Genomic DNA, 6858 nt, shown 5'->3' with positions numbered 1-6858 from the left:
ACGTGAGTAAGCTTTTGACTTTTGCACAATCATTCGAGGTGGTTGGGGGAATTTGCTTCTCTCTTTTTTATGAGGAGACTTTTTTCTGTATGCCATTATAAAAGATCGTAATTTTATGTGTATCCTTGAAAAAATACAGCGGTTTTCAGTGTCACTACTCTAACTTTTTTGTGTCCTCCATGCCACTTCCGTTAGTTTAGGCTCTAACGTCGTCAAACTGCAAGTGTAAAAAGACGAAAATGCCATTAAGTTCAAATATATTATTAAATTTTTTTGAGCATCTTAACGACTTTAAATAAAAAAACTCAAAACCAGAAAGTTGTATATCTCGTCGAGATCTATAATTTTCAAATAATTTTTTTTTCATTTAATTTCGCAAAAAAAATAATATGATTTTTCTAAGATATATTAATCATATCAAATCATATTTTTTTTTGCGGAATTAAATGAAAATAATTTTTATATGAAAATTATAGATCTCGACGAGATCTACAACTTTCTAGTTTTGAGTTTTTTCATTTGAAGTCGTTAAGATACTCAAAAAAATTAATAACATATTTGAACTTAAGGGCATTTTTGTCTTTTCACACCTGCAGTTTGGCGGCGTTAGAGTCCAAACTGACGGAAGTGGCATGGAAGACACGAAAAAGTTAGAGTAGTGGCGCTGAAGACCGCTGAATTTTTTCAGGAGCACAGAGAGGATTACGATCTTTTATAATGGCACACAGGAAAAAGTCTCTATAGTACACAGTGTGCATAGTTACACTTACACACCACTTTAAAGTTCCTTTTTTGACATTTAAAAGTTTTCTTGAAGCTGACCGGTGTGCGCCTGGTGTGGTTGTCAAGTCATGGCTTGGCTTGCTGCCTTGCTTGGCCACGTTTTGCCTTCACTGAAGCACGCCGCCTGTCGCTAATTGAAAGTCAACGTACCCACCCACTTGAGCACGAACAAGCCACTTCATTCGCTGCTAGGCTTTGTCGGATGATGTTAAGATGGGCCTATCTCGGTCTACTTTCTTGCACTGGGCCCAACATGAGGTTATGGACCAGTTACATGCCTTGACGAATGACTGAGTGGAGTAATGTGACACGAGGAGAACAAAATGCATCCGTCGCACGAGACGTGGACCATTCCCGGTTTCAGATTCTCGCATCGCAGAGCCCATGCAATGCAGCGGCAGTTGCATTGGGCAGCAACTGATGCCCGTCAGATCTGAGAGATCTGCGCAAAACCGGCATGCGGCCGGGAGCACGACGGAGTCCTCTCGCTACGCCGCGGGGCGGATCTGTGCGTGCGTGCGTGCGTGCGTGCGTGCGTGCGTGCGTGTGTGTGTGTGTGTGTGGGGGGGGGGGGGGGGGGGGGGGGGGGGGGGGGGGGGAGCAGCAGCAGCGCAGCACAACGCCCGCACCAGCCAGCAACAGCGCAGTACGGTAGTAGCTAGCGGCCAGCGCCTAGCACAACAGCTTATTCAGCCACCTAGATTTTGTCCCAGATCCACCGCGTCTAGCACGAGCTCACAACTGACGAGCACTCCTCTTTGGACTCGCGCCGCCACCGCCGCACCCATCCCTCCCCCTCCCTCGACCACTCTCGTTGCAGGCCAGGCATGGAGTGCAGCATGGCTGTCGCGTCTGCCGCCGTCCTCCTCATCCTGCTCTGTTCGCTGCTGCAGAGCCCGGCGGCGCTCGCTTCCGGTTTCGGGAAGCCGCCGGCGCCGTCGTACGTCGTGTACCTCGGCGGCCACCCGCCGCGCGACGACGGCGTATCGCCGGAGGTGGCATCCCGGCGAGCCGCCGACTCGCACTACGACCTCCTCGGCGCCGTCCTAGGAGAGTAAGCGCCGTCTTCCTGCTCTCCTCCCGCGTTACTCTTGGTGATGTGGTTCAAAATGTAACCGTGTCGATGCGTGGATACAATGCAGCCGGGAGAAGGCGCGCGAGGCTATCTTCTACTCGTACACCAAGCACATCCAGGGGCGGATCTGCTAGGGGGCTGCCGGGGCTAAGCCCCCCCTACCCTGGCCACGCCATTGGAGGCCCCCTTAGCCCTCCCCATGAATTTTTCAACCATTAACAACAGAGAAGAAGGTGCTGCAGTGCTCCCGACAAAGATTGAAGATGAGTTTCGAGTTGAAGATGAGTCCCAGCCCCCCCTAAATGTATTTTCTAGATCCGCCACTGAGCACATCAATGGCTTCGCCGCCAACCTCGACCCCGGTGACGCCGCCGAGATCAACAGTGAGCCCCCACTGACTCATCGAACGAACCCTCGCATCATGATCTATATATTCTTCTGAAATGCATGGTGCCATTTCAGGGTACCCCCGCGTGGTGTCGGTGTTCCCGAACAGGGGCCGCAAGCTGCACACGACGAGGTCGTGGCAGTTCATGGGGCTCGAGAGGGGCGGCGACGTCCCGCACTGGTCGGCCTGGGAGAAGGCCAGGTACGGCGAGGACACCATCATCGGCAACCTCGACTCAGGTACATCTCATCTCTCGCATCGCCGCCATCGCCTCTGGGGTCTCTGTAATTTGATTTGCTCTTCATGCGACGTGATGAAGGCGTGTGGCCGGAGTCCAAGAGCTTCGACGAGGGCGAGATGGGGCCCATCCCAGATGGCTGGAAAGGGATTTGCCAGAACGACCACGACAGGAAATTCCAATGCAACAGATCAGTTCACCTTACAGATCACAGTCGTCACATCAACGTACTAGAACGTCGGCAGTTTGATCATGCTGACGGTGATGGATCTGGCAGCAAGCTCATCGGCGCACGCTACTTCAACAAGGGCTGGGCGGCGGCGTCGGGCGCCCCGCTCGACGACGCGCTCAAGACGCCGCGGGACGAGAATGGGCACGGCACGCACACGCTGTCCACGGCGGGCGAGGCCGCCGTGCGCGGCTAGAGCGCGTTCGGGTACGGCGTGGGCACGACGCGGGGCGGGTCCCCGCGCGCGCGCGTGGCGGCCTACCGCGTCTGCTTCCGCCCCATCAACGGCAGCGAGTGCTTCGACGCCGACGTCCTCGCGGCGTTCGAGGCCGCCATCGCCGACGGCGTGCACGTCATCTCGGCCTCCGTCAGCGGCGACGCTACCGACTACCTCCTTGACGCCGTCTCCATCGGCTCGCTCCACGCCGTCAAGGCCGGCGTCGCTGTCGTCTGCTCCGCCAGCAACAACGGCCCAGACCTTGGCACCGTCACCAACGTCGCGCCGTGGATCCTCACCGTCGTCGCCAGCTCCGTCGACAGGGAGTTCTTGGCCTTCGCCGTCTTCAACCACACCAGGGTCGAGGTGCGTGCGTGCAAGCTTCTGCACTGCGTGCGCCGTGCATACACATCTTACATGCCTAGTGGTTTGTGAGGGCATGAGCCTGCAAAAATAGGACTCGAAACATCGGTCGTTTGCAGATTTGACACTGGACCCATATTTATAGACATAGATGGATCCACTTGTCATCTATCCGAGTGTCATCATAATTAAGGAGTCAATCTTTCGAGTGCCATTTTTACAATTTTTTCTCGGAGAGATGGCTGCACGGGAAAGGCTTCTACTCGATCATCAGCGGCGACGAAGCCACACATCCTGGCACCACGCCGAAAGACGCGTAAGCTAGCTCATCGTTAACTGTACTAATCACAGTGTGCAATGTATTGACCATGCATGCGTGTCCGTGCTTGCGCAGCCAGTTGTGCTTGATGGGGTCGCTGGACCCCGAGAAGCAGTGGCGGATTCAACGCGGGGGCTTAAGCCCCCTGCCGATACCGTAACAGTGGAGTTCCTTGGAGCCCCCTAAATTTTTAGGCAAAGTTCTATCGTATAGGTGGGGCTGAGACTTAAGATCAAGCAGTAGTCGGAGGTAGAAGACGACTATGTTGCTATCGCACTTTTGTTCAATCCCTTTAAAATTTTTCCTGGATCCGCCGCTGCCGAGAAGGTCAGGGGAAAGATAGTGGTGTGCCTGAGAGGGATCACCACGAGGGTGGAGAAGGGCGAGGCCGTCCGCCACGCCGGCGGTGCCGCCATCCTCGTCAACGACGAGGCCACCGGGAACGACCTCGAGGCCGACCCGCACGTGCTCCCGGCCGTGCACATCTCTTGCGCCGACGGGCTCGCCCTCTGGGAGTACATCAAAAACACCAAGTAGGCCAATGGCTCTATCCTTACAAAGATGTTACTTTTTTTTCCTGCAGGAAGATGTTCAACATAAATACGTGACGAGATATATGTTGCTTTGACAAACTCGTGTGTAATATGTGTGTTAAGGATTCCGTCCGGGTTCGTCGTCAAGGGTCATGGCGGTCATATATGGTGCCGGTCATGGCGGCTTTCTCATCTCAGGGGCCGAACACGGTCAACCCTGAGATCCTCAAGGTGATTTACTGATTTGGGTTCCGCAGACTCATCGATTTGTCCATGATCACCATGAGCTCTGATGGCACATGTCACCCTGGATTGTATTGGTTCGCGCAGCCAGACATCACGGCGCCGGGGGTGAACGTGATCACGGCGTGGAGCGGCGCGACGGCGCCCACAGACAGGTCGTTCGACAAGCGGCGCGTGGCGTTCAACATGCTGTCCGGCACGTCCATGTCGTGCCCGCACGTCTCCGGCATCGCTGGCCTGATCAAGACCCTCCACCCGGTGACCCGGACTGGAGCCCCTCCGCGATCAAGTCGGCGATCATGACAAGCGGTAAGCAAGCTCCTCACGTCGGTCCAACGTCTGGCCGCCGGCGTCGATGAGGACGACCACCCTGGTCGAACGATAACTGACGGACTCGAGCTGGCTGCAGCGACGGAGCTGGACGCGGAGCGGAAACCGATCCTGAACTCGTCCCACGCCCCGGCGACGCCGTTCAGCTACGGCGCCGGCCACGTCTTCCCGAGCACCCCCATGAGCCTCCACGACCTCAACTACCCGTCCATCACTGCCCACGGTCTCCCCGCCGGCACGACCACGATGGTCCGGCGCAGGCTCAAGAACGTCGGGCTGCCGGGGACGTACACGGCCGCCGTCGTCAAGGAGCCCGAGGGGGTGCACGTGTCGGTGACACCGGCGATGCTGGTATTCAGGGAAGCCGGCGAGGAGAAGGAGTTCGACGTGAGCTTCACGGTCAAGGACCCCACCCCGCCCGCGGGCTACGCGTTTGGCGCCATCGTCTGGTCTGATGGGAGCCATCAGGTGAGGAGTCCACTAGTACTGAAGACGACGCAGGGGTGAAGAACGCTTGAACAGTTGTCTGTTGGTGGATCGAACTAGGAAATCTAGCTAGTTGGAGAGAGAAAGAGAAAAAGATAGGCAGCTTTGATCATTAGGGAGGATAAATGTGGTTTGGATCTTTGTTAGATAATGAAAAAAAGAGCAAAATTCACTGCCGGTCCATAAATTTGGCTGGCGGTGTCATTCAGATTTCTAAACTTCTAAAGTAATACATGTGGATTCCTAAACTTGGTAGACAGTGTCATTCATGTTCCTAAACTTTCATGGTGATCATCGCAGGTCCCTAAACTTGGCTGACGGTGTCATCCCAGCCCCTAAACTTTCAAGGTGATCACCGCATGTCCTTAGACTTGGCGAGAGGTGTCATCCGTGTTCAAATATAATAATATTAAAAGTTAACTATAGTATTTAAAAGTTTTCTCTATTAAAAGTTACTTATAATTTTAGTATTATTTTAAAAGTTTTAATAGTAGTATTATAGAAGTAACTTTTTCTTGTTATTAATACTGTACCATTATTATTAAAACTTTTAATACAATAATACTATTATTAAAGTTCTAATACTATAATACCACTATTAAAAGTAGTATAGTAGTATAGTATTAATAATAGAGAAAAGTTACTTCTATAATATTACTATTAAAATTTTTAAAATAATACTAAAATTAGAAGTAACTTTTAATAGAGAAAACTTTTAATAATATAGGAATTTTAGTATTATTTTAATACTATTAATGATATATAAATATTAAATTAATTTTAGTATTTTTCTATTTTAGTTTAAACCTAATATATTTGTTGTTGTAAATTATTTTAATACTTTAATTTATTTTTTGTTGATGTAAATTATTTTATATAATTTATATTTTTAAGATAAATATTATATAAATAATGATTGATTAATTGACACATGTTGCATCCACGTCTAACGTATTGTCAGCGTGCCACGTCAGCTTATAGAGTAGGTTAGACCATATTTGGACAGGGATGATACAGCTTGCCAAGTTTAGGGACCTGTGGTGATCACTTTGAAAGTTTAGGGACTTGGATGACACCGTCTGCCAAGTTTAGGGACCCACAAATATCACTTTAGAAGTTTAGGAACCTAGATATACCGTCGGGCATGTTCAGGGATAGGCGATGAATTTTGCTCATGAAAAAAAAATCGAGCTTCTATTTTTTTAAACAAAGAAGCATCGGTTCAAACTCAAAGCAAATCGGAATTGCTGTGTGCAGGGGGTCCGTCCCATCCTCTTTTTCTGGGCTGGTGGACTAGCTCAATAGACCTCCCGTGTTCGTTCCTCTGCGCACTCGCCACGCTGCTCTTGCTCCGCCGCCTGCTCCGCCGCCCGCCCCGCCGACAATGCCAACAAGCGCCGCCAGTGCAAGGAAAGCGCCGGGCCCCTACGCAGAAGCCCTCCGTCCTCGCCTCCTGCTACGACTGCGGCGCCCCGATGCAGACCACGAAGGAGGCCACACCGGGATACCATGTTGCAACTGTGCATTTCAAATGTTTCAGATGTTTTAGAGATATGTTGTAAGTGTTTCACACGTATATTGTAAAAGTAGATCGAGATGTTACATATGTTGCAATGGTTGTACACGTATATTGCAAGCGTCTGTCCTCAATGTT

At 51.2% G+C, this 6858-nt stretch overlaps 1 pseudogene; it reads left to right on the top strand.

Annotated features, from left to right (window-relative positions):
- The first annotated feature begins 2057 nt into the window (after positions 1–2057).
- On the top strand, positions 2058–5341 carry LOC136526637 (subtilisin-like protease SBT5.3; annotated as a pseudogene).
- Positions 5342–6858: the final 1517 nt, after the last annotated feature.

This window comes from Miscanthus floridulus, chromosome 19 (assembly GCF_019320115.1).
Source record: "Miscanthus floridulus cultivar M001 chromosome 19, ASM1932011v1, whole genome shotgun sequence".
In the NCBI taxonomy this organism is placed as follows: domain Eukaryota; kingdom Viridiplantae; phylum Streptophyta; class Magnoliopsida; order Poales; family Poaceae; genus Miscanthus; species Miscanthus floridulus.
Note: the sequence above shows the minus strand (reverse complement) of the source record. Positions and strands in the feature narration are given on the sequence as shown.